Below are 24,165 nucleotides of genomic sequence, written 5' to 3' on the forward strand. Positions count from 1 at the left end.
ACGTCACTGCACACATGCAAAGCAGCTTAATAGACTGATAAGAAGGAATTGGCTTAGTGTTGAAAATAGAATGCCTGTTGAGGGAGCGCGAGGAAAAAATGCGCAGAATGTTCACACCCGTTGACTTGGCCTGACTGACTGACTGCCACACTGCAGTGACAGTGAGGGCTGTTATTTCCGATTGGCGTGGATTGGGTGCGTTCACTGACTCCAACTCCAGTGACTGCTACTGCTCAACTCCACCCCCCCCCCTTCCCCCCTCCCAAACCCAATCCTACCCCCCCACAACCACCCCCCCCCCCCGGCCCGCTCCAAAAACCCTCCCGGCCTGCCATCGATCTGTTTGTGATGCAACGTTCTGTCACAGGCCAAACAAAGACACATTAGACATGTCGGGAGTTTATAGAGGTCAGCACAAACGGAGGCAGAAGGGGGGAGACATGCTGACTTCCTCAACAACAACGTCAGGAGAGAGTCGGTTTGGGTCCCCTCGTCTGCCCCATGGCGCATTGTGTTACAGCAGCTTGATATGGGGGTGTGTGTGTGTGTGTGTGTGTGTGTGTGTGTGTGTGTGTAGGTGTGTGTGTGTAGGGGTGTAGGTGTGTAGGTGTGTGTGTGTGTGTGTATATACAGTTGGACAGTGGGATCTGAAGAGAGTATCTAAATGACTGTGATATCAAAAGCCATAATTCACATCATTAGCTTGTGTGGTCACACTTTGGTCGGAGGCTCCACCCACAGACTATAACAGATGCTCAGGTTATCTGCAAACTCTGTTGACACTATTGGATACAATTTATGGCTACGGCTAAGGTGAGGGTTCAGTAATTGTTCAACAACAGTTTTACATAACATCTGTTAAGTCTGTTAAGTGTGGGCAGACTGGCCATGTATAGTGTTACAAATACTTTTCTAAAATCAATGCAAGGTGCTGATAGCTGTGATTCTCTCTGAATGTGTTAGGGTTAGGACCATAAGACCACAAACGTTTTGCTGTTTTTGTATGTATGTATGTATGTATGTATGTATGTATGCATGTATGTACTGTATGTAAACATACATGTGTGTGTGTGTGTGTGTTTTACAGAGGATTTCTATTTTTTTAGGGGATTTTTACTGGGATATCTGGGGATATCCTAACACTAGTGCTTTCATGCAGAGGTGGACATCCTTGCTTCAGAAAGTGAAACTGTCATGTGTTCCATCATGTCTGTGCAGAAGAGCTGATATCACTGATTAGCTGATCTGGTGGAGCTGGCTGAAGGGTTGTGCTAACTAAGATCAGCTGGGTCAGTAAATACTTCAAACAAATATGCGGCAGGACAGCACTTTTACATTCTGAGACCAGGATGTCCACCTCTGCCCATGCCAGTAGTGGAGCAGTGTGTGTGTGTGTGTGTGTGTGTGTGTGTGTGTGTGTGTGTGTGTGTGTGTGTGTTCATACTGCTGGGTTGTAGTTGAGTGGCAGTCAGAGTCTTTACAGATGCCTGCATGTCAGAGCAGCTGGGAGTCGGCTGCTGCTGTGCTGGGCTGTGCTGTGCTGTGCTGTGCTGGGCTGTGCTGTGCTGGGCTGGGCTGTGCTGTGCTGTGCTGTGCTGGGCTGGGCTGGGCTGGGCTGTGCTGTGCTGGGCTGTGCTGGGCTGTGCTGTGCTGTGCTGTGCTGTGCTGTGCTGTGCTGTGCTGGGCTGTGCTGTGCTGGGCTGGGCTGTGCTGTGCTGTGCTGTGCTGGGCTGGGCTGGGCTGGGCTGTGCTGTGCTGGGCTGTGCTGGGCTGGGCTGTGCTGGGCTGGGCTGGGCTGGGCTCCCGGGGGACGTGTTGGGGCGCAGATCACTCGCTGCTACAGTACCTCACTGATTTACAGCCACTCCAGCGTCACCACTTCTCACCCCAGAGCTTGGCAGCACACACACACACACACACACACACACACACACACACACACACACACACACACACACACACACACACAGTCTGTCTCTTCTTTCTTTTTTCATTCATAGTCACTCATATATTCCCACTCATACACCCCCCCCCCACACACACACACACATTTAAACACACACACACACACACACACACACACACACACACACACACATTTTAAAAGGACATACTGTAGCTACAGTCCTTTCTAATTCTCCCGGTGTGTCTGTTCAGAAGCTTGTTGGCATCTCCTGCCTCCGCCTTGTAGACCAGGCCGTGTGTCTTATGGAGATCAGTCTTGAGTTCGGGGCAGTGGCAGGGCTCGGTGAAAGGGACCGTTATAATGGGATCATGGCACCTCTGATAAAGAGATAATCTCTGCCCACAGGAAGACAGTAATGGGGTCCGTCAGCCACACCTAACACTTAACCCCCCCCCACCCCAAACCCCACCCCCAAATCCACCACCACCATCAACCCCTCAACTCCCAACGTCATCCCCACCCTCCCACTCGACACTCATCAGGATGGAGCAGAGGAGTGCAGCACATCTTCTGTGCCGCAGTGCTACCAGAGAGAGAGAGGGAGAAAGAGAGAGAGAGAGAGAGAGAGAGAAAGAAGGAGAGAGAGAGGGAGAGAGAAAGAGAGAGAGGGAGAGAGGGAGAAAGAGAAAATGCCCTGGCCCCTTTCTGTGGAAATCTGTCATCTCCATGCAAACATCAAGCTCTGCAGTTTTACAGTGTGTTAGTGGATGATTGGTGGGATAAAACTGTAATTCGGAGCAGCAGTGGGCTATTCTGGGAGCCTCTGGATTGGAAGTGTGATAAGGCCAGCACATTCTCTCTGTCATTCTCTCTCTCTCCCTCTCTCTCTCTCTCTCTCTCTTTACTGCGTCCATTCATTCACTCTGTCTATCTCTCTCATTCCGTTGGGCTCCCTTTCTTTCATGCGCTCTCTCTCTCTCTCTCTCTCTCTTTCTCTCTCTGTCTTTCTAACTCTCTGGCATGTGGTCCAGCCCTTTTTTTTTCAAGCTTCTCTCTTTCTCTTCTCTCTCCGTCCCTTAAGCAAATAGCATTGATCTGAAGTTTGCTGACAAAGTGCAAAGGTAGCTCTGCCAAGAAGAGAAAACGAGAGAGAGAGAGAGAGAGATAGAGAGATAGGAAGAGAGAGAGAGAGAGGGAAGAGAAATGGGATTGCTTGCTTGCTCGCATTGCTTACACTTGACTATGCAGCTTTCAGAAGCATAAATGCTTTGAAGCGTGCCTGCTTTGCTGCCTTTAAACAAACACCACAGGAGCCCACGTCTCCCTCGAGGGAGGCCACTGCGGAGGCACGGCGATGCCGCGCGGGCAGTGCCCAGTGCCCAGTGCCCAGCGCCCCTGCCAGGGCCGTGTCTTTTCAATCACCTGGACGGGGTAAAGGGGGGGGGGTTTGACCAGGGCGACGGCTACCTGAGTGGTTCATTTCTGTGGGTACTAAAATGTGTGTGTGTGTGTGTGTGTGTGTGTGTGTGTGTGTGTGTGTGTGTGTCTGAATGGGTTAGAGATGCTGCTGAGGAACAGGGATCACACGAGCAGGGCCGATCTCAATTAAATACTCTGCTGCTTCTGCTATATTCATCAGGTTTCTGACTTGACTTGAGTGTTGAAAGCAAAAGCAATTAACTTATTTCAGATTTAGCTTGTGTGAGGACCGTGACTTCACCACAGTTACCCTATACACACACAAAGAAACAGTAACCATCGCAATATGGAGTCAATGATAAAACTGCTTGTGTCAATGACATGTAGTCATCAAAAAATAAATAAAAATGTCCACGATGCGTAACATCGTGTAGCAATAATGGTCTTGCCGGTGAAATATGCTCTGTATTTGAATATGCAAGCTGTAATTGAGAGTGTGTCTGTCTGCGAGGCAACAATGTCTGCTGGAAGTCTTTTCATCGTGGTGAGTCAGCGATTGTTGAGAGTGTTCACGTCAGCTAGCTTGCCAATAGTGTGACTGTGTTTACACTTGTCATTCTGTTCCATTGCTCAATATGGGCATCAAACAGCCTAGAACTCCTAACAGCCTAATGTTGTGTGATGTGGAATTCAATGGTCACTTGCCTCTCATGGATGTAAATGAGTCTCAGCCTTCCCATGGGATGGCGTCCTTCTTCCCAGCTTGAGAATGCTTCATGCTGTTCTCTCCCTCTGCTGGTCCACTAGGGGCTATTTAGTTTGTGTTTTTTTCATCTTTGGCACACAGCACCACACAGCATCTAAATAGTGTGAGTGTGCAGACTGAGATGTCATAAAACAGCCCATGTCCCCATCAACATCAGCTGCTGCTGTCAGAGCTTTTGGCTCATGACCTCACTGTTCAGTTACCGTATGGTGCATGGTGGCTGCTGTCACGGGCGCAGTTCTTTCTGTGATATAGGTGGTGTGTGTGTGTGTGAATGTGTGTGTGTGTGTGTGTATTTGAATGTGTGTGTGTGTGTGTGTGTGTGTGTGTGTGTGTGTGTGTGTGTGTGTGTGTGTGTGTGTGTGTGTGTTAATTACAGCAGCCTACTCCCTGCGTGCTTGCCCGCTCACAAAGCGTCCAGCAGGGAGAGCCGAGCTCTCCTGGGCCTGCTGTAAATGTCCTCTGAGATTGCACGGCGCTCTGAGTTATTTCATAATGAAGTTGTAAATTTATCCTGCTTCAGACCCTGCCTCTGATTTCTCTCTCTCTCTCACTCTCACTCTCTCCATCTCCCTCCCTCTCTCTCTCTCTCCCTCTTTCTCTCTCTTTCTCTCTGTCTTTCTGTCTTTCTGTCTCTTGACCACATTTGCCCACACACACACACACACACACAGACACACACACACACACACACAGATAAGGAGAGCCACAGAGATCCCAGTAGTGTTTGACAGGGGGAGAGCAGGATGAAAAGAAAGGGGGAGGAAGAGAGAAAAGGAGGAAGGAGAGAGAGAGACAGCGTCAGGTATGACGACAGGAGAGAGAGAGAGAGGGAGAGAGAGAGAAGGAGAGGAAGAGAGACACGTCAGGTATGACGACAGGAGAAAAGGAGAGAGAGAGGCAGAGAAATAGAGCGAGAGAGTGAGAGAGAGATAGAGAGAAGAGACAGAGAGAGAGAGAGCAGAAAAGCAGAAAAGAAAAGCCCTCCAATCGACTCTGACACGGAAGACAGTCTGGGGGAAGAGGCACCACACACTGCAGAACGAACACTATTTTTAGCTCGGCAAATAGCCTCTGTCACATTTGACACGTGTTAGGGGGGGGGGGGGGGGATGAAAAATAAAGAAATAAGCAAAACAAGACAGAAAAAGAGGGAGAAACAGCAGAAGAGACTTGAGCAAAATGCAAAATAAACATAATGCATTTTCTATGAGAGCATTACAAGGACCGGGACAGTGCATTTGTGATCCATGAAAGAGAAGCTCACGATTTGGTTGCACACATATTCCCCTGCAATAATCACATTATTATGTAGCCCGTGCATTTCTCAGTGTGCGACTTGTTATTTTTGCTCTGTTTGGCATTGCATCAGTGTAGTGCATCACTGAGTGTGTTTTTATGTTCTCTGTGTGTGTGTGTGTGTGTGTGTGTGTGTGTGTGTGTGTGTGTCATGTGTTTACGAATTTCTGAGTGCATGGTGTGTGACCGTTTTAGCCCCTCTGTCTGTGTGCATGAGTGTGTGTGCGTATGTGTTGTGTGTGTGTGTGTGTGGGTGTGTATATAATTATGCACAATTGGATGCCTCGGATGATGACGGCTGATTGACTTCTGACACAGAGAGAGGGAGACAGACACACACACACACACACACATACACACACACTGCAATATTCACATGCTCACACACACATACAAACATACATACAAACAAGACTCCTTGACATGAACTGTTGCATGTAGTCACATGTACATAGACATACAACATACATGCATGCAAACACATGCTCACTCATTAATGCCTCTCACACACACACACACACACACACACACACACAGGCAGATGCTCTCTCACAGACTCACACACTCTCTCTTACAACACAAACACACCCACCGACTCAGTCATGCACGCATGCACACGCTGAAACTACACACAAATACATGCACACAGTAAGTTTGTGTGTGTGTATGTGAGAGAGAGAGAGAGAGAGAGAGAGAGAGAGGGAGAAAAGGGGAGAGAGGGAGAAAGGGGGAGAGAGAGAGGGTGGGGGAGGCTAGCGTCTTAGGCTGGATAAATGTCATGGCCATCAAGCAATTTGACTGATGGGAGGTGATGAGCCGGAGGTCTGACAGGTTAACTCATCTTGGCCTTTTACTTCCCCCGAGCAAATCCTGCTCTCCTCCATCCCCTTCCGCCCCTCCGTCTCCTCCACTCTCATTCCCTCTTTCTCTCTCTCTCTCTCCCTCTCACTCTCTTCCATCCCCTTCCGCTCTCATCCCTCCCTCCATCTCCTCCACTCTCATTCCCCCTTTCACTCTCTCTCTCTCTCTCTATCGCCCCTTTTCTCTTTCTTTTTCCGACTCTCTGACTGCCGGCCCACCCTCTCTTATATTGTCTCATGGCTCTTGGTTGTAAGTAGAAATAAATCTTTGTATTGCTATGTTTTCTGTGGCAGTATGTGTGTGGGGGTATAAGTGTGTGTATGTCTGTGGATGTGTGTGTACACGCATGTGTGTGTGTGTGTGTGTGTGTGTGCGTGTGTGGATGGACGTGTGTGTGTGGATGTGTGTGTGTGTGGACATGTGTGTGTGTGGATGTGTGAGCCACCCCATCTGTTCCAGCATCAGCTCCACCTCTCAGCTAGTGCCCTGGTCAGACATCTGCCCACCCAGCCCAGCTCAGCTCAGCTCAGCTCCTGCTCCTACAGCACAGCCACTACACTGGTCCCACAGCCCTGACTAAACACACCCCACCCCACCCCACGCATTCAGCACATAGTGTACTATACACTGAGTCACCACCTCATAGGGATTCACTGAAAGTTAAAACGTTGACTGATATTTTGTGGCACTTTTATCCAAAGTGGAAGAAAAAGGTAATGTCCGCAACACTGATAATTGCTCCCGGTTTAATGAAAAAAATGCAACGTTTCGACCCTACTGGGTCTGCCTGATGAAGACCCAGTAGGGTCGAAACGTTGCATTTTTTTCATTAAACCGGGAGCAATTATCAGTGTTGCGGACATTACCTTTTTCTTCCATATTACTCTACATTTGTCCTGCACCTGCAAGGTGGGATGTGCACACAGCTACTCTCCTTGAACTTTTATCCAAAGTGACACAGCCTCTAGATGGTGGGTTCAGAACATTAGACTTGGGTTGACCCGATGGTCAGTCAAGTGACGTTACCACTGGTCCACCATACCATGTCTAACATACTGTATAGTGAATGAATGGAAGTTCTGTACCCAGTCCATCAACTCATCAGTTCACCAATGCAATCCTCTCATTAGGCCCCTTCTCACCCCAGTCCTATAGCTGTTAAAGGGCGGCACTCCTCATCTCCAGCACCTTTCCCCATTAGGCTAGATTAGATTAGATTAAATTAGATTAGATTAGGTTAGATTAAATTAGATTAGATTAGATTAGGTTAGATTAGATTATTTTCAACTTGTCAACTATTGTCATTGTACAGAGCACAAGTACAAAGAAAAAAAATGCAGGTTACATCTAACCAGAGGTGCAAAAAAAGCAGAAAAGTAGAATGTGATATAAAAAGTATAGACAGGTGGAGCATAGACAGGACAAGAAATATACTGCAGTGTAGACAGTAGTATGCAGTCTATATATAGTATACATTAGTAGTATACATAGAGTAGTAGGACCATTTGCATTCTAAACAAAATTTATTCCGTCTCATTTCCTCAAGCAGATAGTTTTGGTTTCAGACTTCACGAGAGCCGTGATTTCTAATCAGTTATCGTGGTTGTTTATTTGTTTATTTGTTTGTTTGTTTATTTATTTGCCTTACTATGTTTACTGTTCGCGCCTCAGGGAAAACAACAGCAATCGATGGGGGGGAAGACAGCAGGGGGCATAAATGACTTGGCGTGTAGACATACAGCCAATGAACATCCTGCTCAGGCTGACAAAAAAATGTGCGTCAATGATATTGAATGTTTATATATCTTTTCGAATAGCTGATAGCGATGCTGTTAGGGGATGCCGGTAAAGCTAACAGGGGCAACTGGAGGCACAGGAGAGCCATGACGGCTCTGGTCAGGTCCGGGCATAGCTGTCCGTGTTTTGTACCTTCTGATTCCTATCCTTGTTTGACAGGTTGAAGATGTCTTGCCTAATGGATTTTACAGGTGGGAGATTTTATGGCTCGACAGTCACGCTCGCCTTCAGAGATTTGAGGAGTTGATGAACTGTAGCTGGGACAGGGTGGGGGGGGGAGTGGCAGGAGGGTGGGGGTGGGGGGTAGAGAGGAGAGGAGAGGAGAGAGAGGGAGAGAGAGAGAAAGAGGAGAGAGGGTTTAACTGAGGTGGGGTGCCAGGAAGGGGGTGGGGGTGGGGGGTAGAGGAGAGGAGAGAAAAGAGAGGGAGAGAGAGAAGAGAGGTTTAACTCTTTATAACACCATTATGTACCTAATCTTCTCACAGAAAAACACATAACCATTAAAACTACTAACCGATAAGGTTTACCAGTACATTTACGAGAGGAAAAGACAAGAGAGAGAGAGAGAGAGAGAGAGAGAGAGAGAGAGAGAGAGAGAGATTGGGAACATGGGTCATCAGACTATAAAGGAATGCAATGCCATTCTGACACATGAGACTACTGAGAGCAAAAATTCCTTCACCCGAAATTCTTCTGCAGCACCATCCTTAAATTCTGCACGCCCTTGTTTTTTTAGTCTGCATGGAGCTGTGGAGAAGACAGGGTCTTGCTGCCCTTGCTTGAGCAGTGGTTATATGTGGCAGGGAGTGAGGGAGAGAGAGAAGGATAGAGGGAGGGAGAGAGAGAGGAGGAATCTGCCGTTTGTCTCTCTCCCTCTCTCTCTCTCTTCTCTGACTCAGTCACCTGGAGCCACTGTCTTCAGACAGGAGGATGGCAAGATGCAAATGTCCTCGCCCGTGTCCTCACAGATCCGGGGTCAGACCCATAGCGCCCTCTGAACAAAGACTCTCCAGGTCCGCGCTCTTGACAGGACGTGAAACCAAAACGTTTTCTTTATTTGAAGGCACGGCACAGAGGCCATCTTTTGGCATCTTTTTGCTCTTGATGAACGAGAAGCCTTTGAACATGACTCCTTGTTGAACGCATGATGGGGGAGATATGAAGAGAGAGAGAGAGAGAGAGAGAGAGAGAGAGAGAGAGACTCAAGGTCATTTAAAGCCTCCCCTGCGTTGGGCGAGGAGACTGCAGGACTGACGTCAGGCTCCTAAGATGTTGCATGCCAGTGAGGCGCTGACAAGAAAGTGTTGAACACAAGAAACTGGGATATATCTCCCCAGGCTGTTTTGGCTATAAATATCTGGCTCACATTTCTTTGATTTGCAAATTAGGGGGGATGGGGTGGGGGGGTAGGGGTAGGGGTAGGGGGGGTGCGCTTTCTCCCCTCTTCTCATCCTCTCCCCTTATCCAACCCCACCCCACCCCAAACCCTCTCTCGCTCTTTTTTTCCCCTTCTGAGCATCGCTCTCCGACTGGAGAGGAAAGCTGAGGCTGAGTCTGTGTCATCTATTCCTTATGTGGGCGTAACGAGGAAAATTAATGTCTCTCTCTCTCTCCCTCTTCATCTCTCCATCTCTCTCTCTCTCGTCCTTGCCCCTTCTCTCTCTCTCGATCCTTCTTTTTTCACTCTCTCTCCCTCTTGTCTTTCCTCTCCAGCTCGCTCCCCGATTCTCCCCTTCCTTGTCCCCACCTTCTCTCCCTCTCTTGTTCTATCACGCTCTCTGCCTCTTCCCCCCCTCCTCCTCCTCCTCTCCCCTCCTCTCCTCTCTCTCTCTCCCTCTCTCTCCTCTCTCCTTCTCCCTTTCTGAAACGCCATGACCAATCAAAGAGTTATCTTATCTCACAACTTCAAAAGTGCCACTGCAGTCTCAGTGGCATGGCAGATGAGGCCTGGGATGAGATGCCAACAGTGGCGCCCTGCTCATACGAGAGAGAGAGGGAGAGAGAGAGAGGGAGGGAGAGAGAGAGAGAGAGAGTGTGTGAGAAAGAGAGATACGGAGCGATACAACATGGGGGGAAGAAAGAAACAGGTAGCGAGCGAGAGATGGAGATGGAGCGAGACAACGGGGGGAGAAGAAAGAGAGAGGTGGAGAGGCGAAAAAAGCGAGAGACACTTGAAAGGTGTAGCGGCACAAAGCTAAAGGACTGGGAGAGGAGAGGCGGGAGAGCAAAGGCACAGAGACGCAGCTAGCAAGAGAGAGAGAGAGATGAGATGGAGAGATAGGGGAAGACAGAAGGAGAGATAGCGAGAGGAGTGAGAGAAAGAGAGTAAGTGAAAGGGATTGAGAGAGAGAGAGTGAAAGAGAGAGAGAGAGAGAGAGAATGAGACAAAAATAGTAGGCTGTGTGACAGCAGTGTTTAGCCCCCTGCTTGGTGCTCCTCTGCCGCCCCTGTTGGCCCAGGAGGGCAGGGTGGGGGTGGGGGGGGATGAGCCGCATCCGAGGGGGGCAGTGAGAGGGGCAACTGGGCCCCTTGAGTGACTCACCCCCCCACCCCCCATTCCCAGACATGAGACAGGGGCCACGCATGCCACAGACACACACACACGCGCGCACACACACACACACACACACACACACACACACCTATACCCGTTTGTCGGGCTAAGAGGACAATTTACGAAAATTTTCGTAAATCAGACTTAACACAGGGATACAGGGACACAGGGTTCCCGTGGTGCTAGAGCTACGAAACACATATCAAACGTCATGAAAAAAATCAGGGAACCTATACAACGTTTAAAATTAAAAGATTTCCTTGCCAAACCTGAGATATAAAAAAAAGCCGTTTTTCAGACTTTTTGGTGGTTTGTAAAGACTTTTCTAAAACAGGGTCTATAAGGACAGTGTGGTGTACAAGGTCAGTGATGTCATCATACACATACACTGAGTATAACCTGCTTTGAAAGGACACAAGGTCTGTAAGGCCAGGTCACACACATACACCGAGTATAACCTGCTTTGAGAGGACACATGGATTACTAGGCCAAAGTGACTAAGGCACACCATTATAATAATATTGAATATATATTAAGAGGTAATTTTGTTTTCTTTGTTGACCTACAGTTGTACATTACAATTTGGCACATAAGTTGAACTACAGTAAGTGTAAATAACTCATCACATCGGGATATAATTTGCAAATAATGTACATAAGGTGCACAATCACGCCATTCTACACTTCTTCATCTAGAAAACATCAGCACCTCCAATCAAATACGGTCAAGCTACACAACCCCACCAGCACTTATCTTTGTATCCTTCCTCACTAGTATTATGGAGGTTTCCATGTCCTGAACCAACTGCCAACCTGCAATCATGCTTCACATCCCCACTGCAACTGGCGTGTCCAGGGTCTGCCATTGCCCATTGCACAGAATCACACATAACCTGAGAAGAGAGCCTTTTTTTGTAGGTTTGTCATTATTAACACACCACACAATATTTGCTGTATCACTGAACTGTATTTGGTCACCTCAAGATTCTGTTCCTTAGCAAAGGACAGCATTGTAGAAATAAATAAAGCAAAATAAAAGTGAATCCTTACATTAAAAGGTCCAGGCTAACCACAAAGCAAAACAAACAAACAAACATCTGCCTGTGAGCAATATAAATTAAGTGACCTAAATTTCTGAGAACAAGACATAAACTTATAAAACATGGCAAGAAAAAATTAGACCCAAGTCTCAGGCTAGCCAAAAGTGCATTTAGTGTTTAGCCTTTGAATGCCTTTTAAAAGTCAAGCCTCTGTTGCGTACAAAATCTCGAATGTTTTGAATGGATCTCGTCTTCAACACAGGGTGTTCCTTTTCCTTGCACTTCAGGCACTGCTCACTGGTGAGTGACACCGTTTTCAATAAAAGGCCTCATATGTTTCATCACAGCTTGTATCTCCTCCTTAGACCATGGTCTCTTCACACACCGTCTTGATGAAACACGGAAACCTGAACAATTACAAAAAAGATGAGAAGAAATGAAAAGATAAAAGATCCTTCAACGTGTACAGTACATGCAGGCAGGGATGTTGCTGTTCAAAATTGCCAAACAAACTGGAACTTGTGTCGACAAAATGTGTGTGATAATAAAACACAAAATACATCCAGCTTCTTTATATGTCTAACCAAACATAATGTAGGTGTAGACTGCACATTAGCAAGCATGCCTAGTGATGGAGAGCATTTAAATAATACCTTGAGTGACTGAGTCAGGGAGATGAGGTGAACTAGAAGTCACACAGACAGAGTTCCACAGGACATCTAAAAAAAAATTGTGCAGTATAAGTGTATGGGCTTAAAGAGCCTACCTGCGGACCAATCAAAACTAATATATTCTACTGCCATGCACATAACAAGCAGACAGACAATTCTGTATTCTAATAACTAAAACTCATGGCAAAGTTGTTAAACTGGATGGAGAGCGTGACTGCAACAATACCTTGAGTGATAATTTTACTAGGAAATGATGTAGATGTACACAGGCCAAGTCTTCCCTGTTGTTTTAAAATGATCATGCAAACTACTTAAGACATCGAAATACTAAATCACAAAGCATATGTGTCACAATGAAGAGAGATGACAAAAAGATAGCAATCGTACTAGTAGCAAATTCCTGACTAAAACATTTTTAATATACTCTAATGAACCCAAAAATCCAAGCTCATGAGATACGTTGGGCAAACTTTGGGTCCATTATTGACATTATACCTGTTATAATATGATTGATCGAATGACTTTGTTTGTTTGCTGTTACCCTATATTAATTGTTTATTTTCATTAGGTTATTGCTTGAATTGATATTGTTTATGTTGCTATTCTCCCTACTGTAGTCTGACCAACTTTTTGAAATTGTTCGCTGTTAAATTAATTATTGTATTGTTTTTATTTGTATGTCGCTTTGGACAAAGGCATCTTCCAAATAGCAAAAGCAATAACCATAACCATAACCATACCTTGAGCTGCAGTCTCAGAGAGGTGAGGCGATCCACAAGTTCCAGAAGCCAACATTACTTCATTGTCTGAAAACAAGACAAAAAAGGCAAAACAAACTTCATCAACTACACAGCAAGGAGGGTAGGCAATAGAAAATATTTGAAATAACATTAGGCTGTTATCTTAATGTATAAAAAAGCCTATTTTAAAGGAACACTCCACCGTTTTTTCATATTAAACTACGCTATTCCCTTAGCTAAGACGAGTTGATACATACCTCTCGCATTTCAATGCGTGCACTCACTGGCTCTGGTGCGCAGCGCTACTTTGATAGCACTTAGCTAGTCCAGTTCATTCATTAGGATCCAAACAGAGATGAAGTTAGAAGCAACCAAACACCTTCACGTTTTCCCTTAAAATACAGTTACATGAGTAGTTACACGACTAGTTAGTGACACAAAATAAAACATGGCGCTTTTCTAAGTGGGTAAGAAGGAGAACTATAATGTGTGGCGGACTAGTAATTGGGAGCACTTCGACTCTGCGCAGTAGTATCTTCACTCCAAAATGAAACTGAAAGTGCAAGAGTGATGATATTACTGCGCCGAGTCAAAGTACTCCCAAGTGTTATTCCGCCACACAATATAATTATCCCTCTTACCTGCTTAGAAATGCACGTTTTATTTTGTCTCACCATACTTGGTCGTGTGACTACTCGTGGAACTGTATTTTAATAGGGAAAACATGATTGTGTTTGGTCGCTTCTAAATTCACCTCTGTTTGGATCCTAATGAATGAACTGGGTTACCTAGAGTACTATCAAAGTAGCGCCGTGCGTCAGAGCCTTTGAGTGCATGCATTGAAACCTGAGAGGTATGCATCAACTCGTCTTAATTAAGGGAATAACGTAGTTTAATATGAAAAAACGGTGGAGTGTTCCTTTAAATATTTCACCAATACAATCAAAATACTAACCATAAAGCATATGTGTCACAATGAAGAGAAATTAAAAGAAGTTATGCTTCTAACAAAGTTTCTAACAAACATACTACTGGCAAATTCCTGACTAAAACAATTTTAATATACTCTAATGAACCCACAGATCCCAGCTCATTACATGAGATATGTTGGGCAAACTTTGGGTCCATTATTGAGATTATACCTTGAGCTGCGGTCTCGGAGAGGTGAGGCGATCCAAAAGTGGCAGAAGCCAATATTTCTTCATTGTCTAACAACAAAACAAAACAAAAAAACAATGGCATCAACTACACAGCAAGGAGGGTAGGCAATAAAAAGTTTACACATTTGAAGCCAATTTTAAATATTTCACTTATAGAATTACAAAATCCGCATTTTGGGACCCCATTTGAACATTACCTTGCAGAGTGGAAACATCGGGGAGTTGCTGTGATCCTGTATCCATATCTTCTGTGTCATCTATTAAATGACGATGTATAAATGTTATGAAATGTTATTACATCATCAACCATATACACATACACCAGGTATATTCAACAAAATGTAAATGATGCATACCACCGATTCCATCAAGAGATTTTCCTTGAATATCCTTCACACTTCCCTTCTCCATAGCCATAAGCAGTTTTGAGATCTTAGCCAGCTGAATTGTTGATTGGGGCAGTCGATAGTACTCTATATGCACCCTAATGTCATGGCCGAGAAAATCGGCCAGCTGGTCCAGTTCATTATATTTCAAGTTCATGACTTGGCTTATTGTGGCGATCTGTTTGCGAAGGTTAGTTGATCTGAGGTTTTGAGGATCTTCGGCTCCACAAGCATCTGCAAATTGACCAAACTGCCCTCTGTAGTGACCAAGACTACAAGGAACAGCGAAGAGGTAATCGTTGTTTTCAGTAACTCCACACTCTTTCCTCTTACTAATGAGGGGTGAAAGGTTAGCGGTCATATCAGGAGTCAGGATCACCGCAACATTTCGTCCTTTTTCCCCCCTCAATTCCACTCTGGCGAATTGTTTGCAAAGTCTCCTCTCAACTTCTGTAAGCCCAGTGCTTATGTCATCGTTAAGTTGTGACATGTCACGATCTTCAACATATTTTACAGTCATTCGCGCCACTTCACCTGGATTATCGGCTAGTTTCTCCTTAGCCAATTCCACTTGCTGACCAAGATGTAACTGTAGCTTCTGATCGTCTTTGGCCAGTGGAAGCCTGGTGCTCTTGTTGCATTTGGCCTCGCTCAGGTTTGATAAGGCAGAATGGGAAACTAATTCAGACCATTTTGTTTTCTGAAGTGTATGAAACCTCTTGATGGAATCGATCCCCTCTTGGTCCTCTTCCATGAGGGCACGACACATCATGAGGTCACTTATCTTTCTGAGAGAATGCCCAATTTTCAGGGCCAAACTTGGGGCTTTGAATGTGTTGTTTTGGTGATCAAAACCAGAAACTCTCTTGACAGCACTAGTAAGAATGAAGAAGTTGCCTGGTTTTATTGCCTCTTCCATGTTATGGATTCTAGTTGTGTGGCGCAAAGTCACAAGTAATCTCCCAAGTTCCCTTACTTTCTGTCTTATATACTCATGCTTTGATCTGTCACTCCCATGTTTATTAAAGAGGGACTGGGCAAACTGCATGAGATAATGATCATTCCTTACTGCAGAGGACACTGCATCCTTGTGCATTTTGCCCAGCACTGACCAAAGTTCACTTGAAATTGGCTGGGACATTGTAGATTGAGCAGATGCTATGCCAAAGACTCTCTCTCTCAACTCGGGTCCCTCTTCAACATTATTCTCGGGTCTCAGAGCACATCTTTTCATATGTCGAGAAAGTTCTTTTCTGGATATCATACCCTTACAGTACAAGCAGTAATCATACGTCTCAGAGCTGCTGCTCTGTTTGGAACTCCTTTTCACTTTAAGACAGCCTGATCCTGTGGTTTTAACGACTGAGTTATGCTTGAAGTTGCCAAGGTTTCGGAATTTTTCAAGAAGAACCTTTCTGTCCTTTGATGATTTGGGGAACTGGAGTGCCTGAGCAATTTCAGCATTTTCATGTGCATGCCTCTCGAGATGACGTGCAAAGTTTGTTTGAGGTTTTTCACATAGGAAACAATAATTGACATGGCTTTTAAGGAGTTTTCCTGAATTGGTTGGGGATTTACTTTGGCTAAGAACATCCACCTTTTCGGTACTCACATCTCCTGTTTTCTGCATGTTTGACTCTGAGCTTTCTGGTTCTGGTTCGGGGTCACTTTGTAAGAATTTCCTGGTGGATGTAGAAACTATCGGTGATCTCCAGATATCCTGTGTATTCATGTGTTCTTGTTCAGCAAAAGTATCGCCTAAATCAGGCATGTTAGTGGTATGGGACGTTTTGGAGGTTTCAGGCAACTCAACACTCAACTCTGTCCCTGAGCTTTCTGAATCCGATACAGACTCTGGGATGTACTCATCATCAGATGCTGATGTTACATCATCCTGTAAAGTAGAATGAAATGAATGGAATGAAATGAATGAATTTAAAAAAACAACTCATTATATTGATATATACTTCAATGTACACTTACATCTATATCCCAGTCTTCTGAGGATTTCTGGAGGCAGTTTCTATGCCACACACCACAGCATTCTTCATAGACAAAATTAGGCAAACCACAGTGTTAGACAACAATTGAGCAGTTTCCCATGCTGACTAATCACATACTCATTTTCTTATTAAATGCAAACAGCTTCACACTTTTGAAACATATAAAATCAAGAAATGTGAACAAAATGAACTATTTAGTACAAATGTGCAGTTTGAGTGATGGCTAAAATTCAGTTTAGACAAAAAGGACACAGGTTTCCACCATTAAGGTAGAATTCACTGGAGTGGCAGAGCATGTACATTACTCATTCAAAGTTAAAAATGCATGTAGTGATCCCACACATCACACATTAGATTGATCATATGGCATCGTCCTAACAATTAAGATACTTGAGATCCTGAATATAAAGCATTGTTACTGTAAAACAGATACATTAGTAGCCTGACCTGATCAAAGACCGATTATTTTTGTAACGTGTAATGTGCAAGGTGTGAGGCCATATAGGCTGTTTCAAAATGCATTCTTGGCCCAAAGACTCCTGGCAGAATGGAAGAACAGAAATGCTGAAATGTTTATCCTACATTAACTAAGAAGGCTTGTGGGAATAAAAGGAAAGTAATTTAAAAGCTGTGGAGACAACTAGAAGCATTTGGATTGCCAATTGCTTGGTGGATCTATTGAATTAGGTCTGGATTTATTAGGCCTAAAGTTTTTGTTCATCATGACTACTACATTCTAAATTCAAAGGCGACTTGAAAAGCCCACTCGATCTATTATCAACTCAGATGCGTAAAGATAGGCCCAGTGACTTATTGGATGGCACAAATTTAGAAAATATTAGGAAAAAAAAAAAAACACTTGTAGATGCTTATTGGACATGGCCTGAGTGTTCCCATCCTGCCTTGCGCGGTGATTTGATTCACGCTGCTTAGACAGTCTGTAAGCTACTGCCCTAATTTTCGCCTGAGATAGGGGACCAATCACAGAAGAGGGGGTAAAGCAAGACGATGATGAGCTATGCACATTTGATAGACATCCGTAGCGCCCAATGAACGGAAGTGGGCATTTTTTCAAATAAGAGAAAATTTACTTCTGGTTGCCAGACCACGTCTCATTTGAGAAGTGGTAGGCGCAAGCCAGGCTATATTGGACAGGCATTTCGAGTATATAGACATTCTAAGAAATGTACATGTTCGATGAAGGTTTAACTTCATCTTCAAAGTTTATGAGCATATGTGTAATTACATAACGGACTTGAGGGCATTTTGCTTGTGTTGACACTCACTGAGACATAATGAAAAGTTGGTGCATTATGCTTTTCTGCCAAGCTAATCTTTAAAAATGTTGGCAAAGGAGGATAAACATTGCTCCATGTTCACACAGCGCATCAAACCAAGTCCATGAAAAATGCATGTCGCCGAGCTGCAGCGTACTGGATGAAAGAGCGATACATTTGCGTGCATTTAAGGTTGTAGCTAGTCTGGCTATCACCATACTAAACTCAATCTTTTAAGATTGAACATTAGTCTGGGGAGTCTGCACTGCATTTCTACTGCATAAGAGGCGTGGTCAATGGGCATAGTTCAGATGACTGATTGGTTGAAGGACTATCCAAAAGTGTAAAGATCAACGATCTGAGTGTGCCTTTTGGATAAGCTAGTTTGTGACTGGATCCAGAAGATGTGGACAGGAAGCAGGAGAGATAGATGTGCAGGTATCCAGCCTGAGCTGCAGGGCGAAATCCAAATTGCCGGCAGGTCAGGGTTTACCCAGCCTACGCAAATGGCCTATTTTGATTCCAAAACGGTACATTTTGCCAAAAGGTGACTAGTTTGCACGTATGCCTCACTGTTCTCTGCCACGTGCCTCCGCTTGCAAACTCCCTTGCTTGGTACGTCATTGTATCTGCCACTCCAGTGTTCTCAACCCCAATGGTTTGAAATGATAAAACATTCAATCAACATGGTTTTATGCTTTATAGTTGTGAGACTGGAACGGACTCATGGCATGAAATTAAACTATTTATGGCATACTGAGAAATGCATTAATTGGGAGAAGATGAAAAACACACTTACGTTTGCATCTTAGACCGCACCATCTGATAGATGTCAAAGGTGAATGGCATATCCAGCATTCGTCAATTCTCACCATTTCAAAAACCAGCTGATGAATTGTACACTGTGGCAAAAATTTTGTGAAACATGAAATAAATGTTAACATTTACACATACAAATTATATCATGAATTAAAAAACAAATAAAAAAAATTGGCTGTTACTTTCACACAACATTTTCTACAAATCCATCAGGAGAGATAAAAAGGGGGAAAGAAGTTACTTTTTGAGATATTATAGTGAAACATATCTATTCAATTCCTGACTTCCTGTTGTTTGGCTAACTGTTGGGATGTCACTCATCACACACACACACAAGAAACATATATGCTTATACTTGAAACTCTGACGTTTTAAAAACTGGTTTCTGAACCTGTGCCCTGTGTTTACACAATACAGGCCACTAGCGAAACAGTGAGTAACTAACTGATAGGTGCAATGAAACTGATTATTCTCTTCTTCCTAGCCACAGCACTACATAACCGCAAACAGCAAGGAAATAAGTTAATGAACTATTTAAGATATTTAAGAAATCTATTTAAGTAAAGCAACAAAAGTAAAAACAATTCTAATGAACTAAAGTAATTTTGTGAAAAAGGGTAAAAATCTGTGCATGTGTTTGTTACACAGACAAACTCATGGTATGCAAGGACTTTGTGGATGTCATTAACAGTCTGAAGGACACTCAGACTTCCACTATTGAACTCCCAGGGTGCCTCTCAACATCTCTCCTCGATCCTCGATGCTCGAGGGGCGTTCCCACTGATCTATAACTAAAACCGGATAGACTATCCCATTGTTGCCGCCCCATCATTCTTTATGTAGATCAATGAGGATCAAGGCGGAAGGGAGGACGTATATAAGCCAAATGAGAGGCACCCCCAGTGTATGGCACACTCAGAAAAACACCAGTGTTAGGAGGACACCATGGTTAGTAAAGACCATCCATACTGAATAGAAGGCATTTCCACTATTGAACTCCCAGTGTATGGCACACTCAGAAAAGCACCAGTGTTAGGAGGACACCATGGTTAGTAAAGACCATCCATACTGAATAGAAGGCATTTCCACTATTGAACTCCCAGTGTATGGCACACTCAGAAAAGCACCAGTGTTAGGAGGACACCATGGTTAGTAAAGACCATCGATACTGAATAGAAGGCATTTCCACTATTGAACTCCCAGTGTATGGCACACTCAGAAAAGCACCAGTGTTAGGAGGACACCATGGTTAGTAAAGACCATCCATACTGAATAGAAGGCATTTCCACTATTGAACTCCCAGTGTATGGCACACTCAGAAAAACACCAGTGTTAGGGGGACACCATGGTTAGTAAAGACCATCCATACTGAATAGAAGACATTGCCACTATTGAACTCCCAGTGTATGGCACACTCAGAAAAACACCAGTGTTAGGGGGACACCATGGTTAGCAAAGACCATCCATACTGAATAGAAGACATTCCCACTATTGAACTCCCAGTGTATGGCACACTCAGAAAAACACCAGTGTTAGGGGGACACCATGCTTAGTAAAGACCATCCGTACTGAATAGACTGCATTTCTACTGTAGCTTCAAGAAGCTTACTAAAACATTGAAAATTGTGTTCCATGGAACATCACAGTACTTCAATCATTGGTAAATTTCAAAGCACAGATAAATTCAAACTCACCTCACATGCAGAGTCGTTTGGTGTGGATCTGGATGATTGGCATTCCAATATCGATTTGGTCTCTGTACAAGAGAACACAGGGAGATTCAGTGCTTAACTTTCCTCAAGTCATAAAACCACATATAGCCATAACATTCCCGACTCACATCCCTCACTAAAAATGGCCTGATATTGCCACATGTTTTTCATGCTGCAGATCTTTAGCAAGCATGACATGCATTGCCAGAAGTTAACAACATTTATTCAAAACTATAACTGACCACTGGCAAAGTCTGTTGAGAACACAGGGGGTGACACCTCCTGCGGCTGGACACTAACTTCTCCAATCCCCTCTTTTGCAGTCGAAGTGCTACACTGGCCCCTGACACAGTGCACCTAAAAAAAGGACAGCAATATACAAAGATGAACAGGCATAAAGTGGTACAGTCCATTACACATTAAAAGGACACCCTCACTCAAACCTTTAAAAGAACACTTCGCCGTTTCTTCATAAAACTACGCTATTCCCTTAACTAAGACGAGTTGATACATACCCCTCACTTTCCCTATTAAAATACAGTTACACGGGTAGTCACACGACCAAGTATAGTGAGACAAAATTAAACGTGGTGCATTTCTAAGCAGGCAAAAGGGATAACTATATTGTGTGGCGGAATAACAATAGGGACCTTAGACTCGGCCCAGTAATATCCTCACTGCAAAGTGAAACTGAAAGTGCAAGAGTGAGGATATTACTGCACCACACAATATAGTTACCCCTCTTACCTGCTTAGAAATGCACCACGTTTTATTTTGTCTCACCATACTTGGTCATGTGACTACTCGTGTAACTGCATTTTAATAGGGAAAACATGGAGGTGTTTGGTCGCTTCTAACTTCATCTCTGTTTGGATCCTAATGAATGAACTGGGCAAGCTAAGTGCTATCAAAGTTGCGCCGCGTGCCAAGGCCAGTGAGTGCACGCATTGAAACGTGAGAGGTATGCATCAACTCGTCTTAATCAAGGGAATAACGTAGTTTAATATGAAAAAATGGTGAAGTGTTCTTTTAAGTTCATGACACTCAAAATGACGTAGCCAGGGTAACAGTGTTAAGTGACGACTATCTGTCCCGACAAAGATTTCAGATTCGTAATTCATTGATAAAAATGTCCCTTACAAAACTACAATAATTTCTAAACATTCATACATCCCAAAATAAACAGCTGAATTCAAACTAACCTCATGTGCAGGGCTGTCTGGTGTGGGAATAAATGACTGACACTCTGCTCTCAATTCGGCATCTGTTGAAGAGAACACAGGATATGAAGGCGTAGAACTTTGCAAGACCCCAGTATTTACCAAACATTGCTAATTCAAGCAAGGACTCACCTCTGTATAAGTCTGAAGAGAAAACATTGGCTTCCAAGTCATAGGCATCGTCACCAAGCTCTGCAATGGAGTGATAGCCAGAAGGGAAGCTTGCACCACTGAGCTGTGTCTAAACAAGTTAAACATAAAAATGCATATGTGAGTTTTACACAAATATTCAATTCAATTAAATGTATTGTCATTCAGCATCCTCTTGTAAAATTCCCACAATAACACATTTCTGGCTGCATTTTGTTCTATATTAGTACACCATTAGAAAAGCTATGCTGTCTGCATTTATGAATTACTTGCTAACAATTCAGCTAGAGAAAATATATTTTGTGGAAGAATTGTTATTTACAAATAATTCACTATATTTTACTGTGCTCTCATTCATATAATACTACTTTCCTACTTATTTCCTTAGCCATTGTAAAACAATAGAACCAAAGATCGTATAGTAAGGAAGATGAATCATAAAGGGGGTTTTCAATGGAATGAAATGGTGCCCACTTCCGCCTCCTATCTGGGCGTGATCAGTGACTAGTAGACCAGTGTAGAAGCAGCAGAAGCAGTGTGCCGTTGATAACAGGTGGCCTGCGCAATTAGCGGAGACAGGTCAGGTCAGGAGGGACAGGTCGTGAACAAAGTTATTTTTCTATGTATTTATCACGCTGGAAAATACGATTTCAATGTGGGAATGTTAGAAAGACGTGTGCCTTGTAGAATACTGTATGGGTTCGTTACTTGCATTGCTGAATGTAGGGCTAAGGGAATGGTCATAATCCGAGATAAGGTTTATTTCTCCCGTTTGCCTCCTAAATGGGAGTGGCACTACGTCACAGGGACACCAGGATTGACCCTCATATGACTCGTCTCGCTTTATAAACCGTCTCTGATAGAACTTATTGCTTTGAAAGACAACTGTATTCAACCTAACCTCACAAGCTGAACTGCCTGGTGTCATATTGCAGGACTGGACTTCTGGTCTCTCTCTGGTCTCTGTAGAATACAGAAAAAAAGTATGAGGAAGGCCAGGGAGGGTGGGGTTGTGCTTCACTCTAGAAGCAACCACACCATCACTGGTTCACATGGTTCACTGGGAAACAATAGGTTTATATGTCCACCATAACTAAGTAAAACCATCTCAATGCAATAAGTGGCATAAATGTTTCTCCCTCATCTACAGCATACCATTGACAACTAGATAAAACATTAAGTCAAACAGCCACTGACCTTCAATAAAGACTGTGGATGACGTGATTTGGTCTTGGAAACTGTCTTTAATAGACTCTTGAGCAGCAGTGCTTGTAACAGTAAGGGGAACCTACAAAACATACAGGACAACGTAAACAGATAAACTAGCTGGCATCACCTGGGCGAGTTATGCAAATTCAAGATTACAAGATTGACCGAAAACCAGACTGAATATCACCAAGAAGAGACTTCTATTTCTTGGTTATAATTGTTGGCACTAGCTAGTGATGGGTATTGTGTAATTTCAGTGGCATCATGAAACTGACACAGCTTAACACACAGTGGCTTTTAAGACAGAGATGATTTCATTGTTATCAAGATGTCAAAATATAGGCTATATTGACTCCAATTCATAGGGGGGGAAGAAATCAAAATGACCCACCTTTTTGCGCCAGGGCCATTCCTTCCCACCATAGTCATAGGTGATTTCAGTTCCGGACACAATTTCCTTCAGTGCAAAAAGGCACATATGTGGCTTCCCTCCTGCTTCAATCAACTTCATTCTGCAATTTGGTGACTTGTGCTCATCGTTTACCAGTCGTCCAAATGATCCATCTTCAAGTGCTCCATCAATACTGCAAATTAACAAACATCATGCACTAAACAGACGTTTATAGTGACAAATTAATTTTAATTGTACTTTAATTTGTAAGCAACTACACTAATGGCAACATCCAATACAACTATTACAGTAGCTGTTCAACGCACAGTTAATTGCAACATGAGGTCTTCACTTCAGAAATCCTGACTTCTCACTATAGAAATCTAAACATATTAGTCATTCTGAACCTACCACCATGTCTTCCGCTTCCATATGAAGTCAAACATGAAGATTGAACATGCACTGTGGTACAGTTTACGCCTATGTTCAGCCTCAGCTGCATCAATGAGCTCCCCTCTATACTCCACCACAAAGTCTCCTTGATTGAAAACAGCTGAAGTGAAGATACCACGACCTGCAGACACAACATTATTAGAGACACAAGGGTAGCAGACTATCCATTGGATACAACTCAGCACTGCAAATAATCGCAGAAAACGTAATTGTGCCAATAAATTGCTACAATACAAGGTTGTGCTTATTTGTAGTTCTACATGTAGAATAATGAATACATTAATCCCACTGTTAACTAAAATATTATTGAAACACTATTAACAACTTTATTAA

General features: G+C 43.8%; 1 protein-coding gene and 1 long non-coding RNA gene across 2 annotated transcripts in view; one reads left to right on the forward strand and one right to left on the reverse strand.

The window, feature by feature from the left end:
- grin2aa (glutamate receptor, ionotropic, N-methyl D-aspartate 2A, a) overlaps nucleotides 1-24,165 on the forward strand; it is a 148,950-nt gene that overhangs the window by 48,488 nt on the left and 76,297 nt on the right. The gene's annotated exons all lie outside the window — the stretch shown is intronic.
- LOC134077185 (uncharacterized) overlaps nucleotides 22,977-24,165 on the reverse strand; it is a 1,796-nt gene continuing 607 nt past the window's right edge. The window contains exons 2-4 of the long non-coding RNA XR_009938669.1: nucleotides 23,791-23,953; nucleotides 23,380-23,596; nucleotides 22,977-23,067 (exon numbers count right to left, since the gene is read on the reverse strand). This is a non-coding gene — a long non-coding RNA (uncharacterized LOC134077185). The remainder of the gene's footprint in view (nucleotides 23,068-23,379; nucleotides 23,597-23,790; nucleotides 23,954-24,165) is intronic.

Source organism: Sardina pilchardus, chromosome 3, assembly GCF_963854185.1.
Source record: "Sardina pilchardus chromosome 3, fSarPil1.1, whole genome shotgun sequence".
NCBI classification, from domain to species: Eukaryota; Metazoa; Chordata; class Actinopteri; order Clupeiformes; family Clupeidae; genus Sardina; species Sardina pilchardus.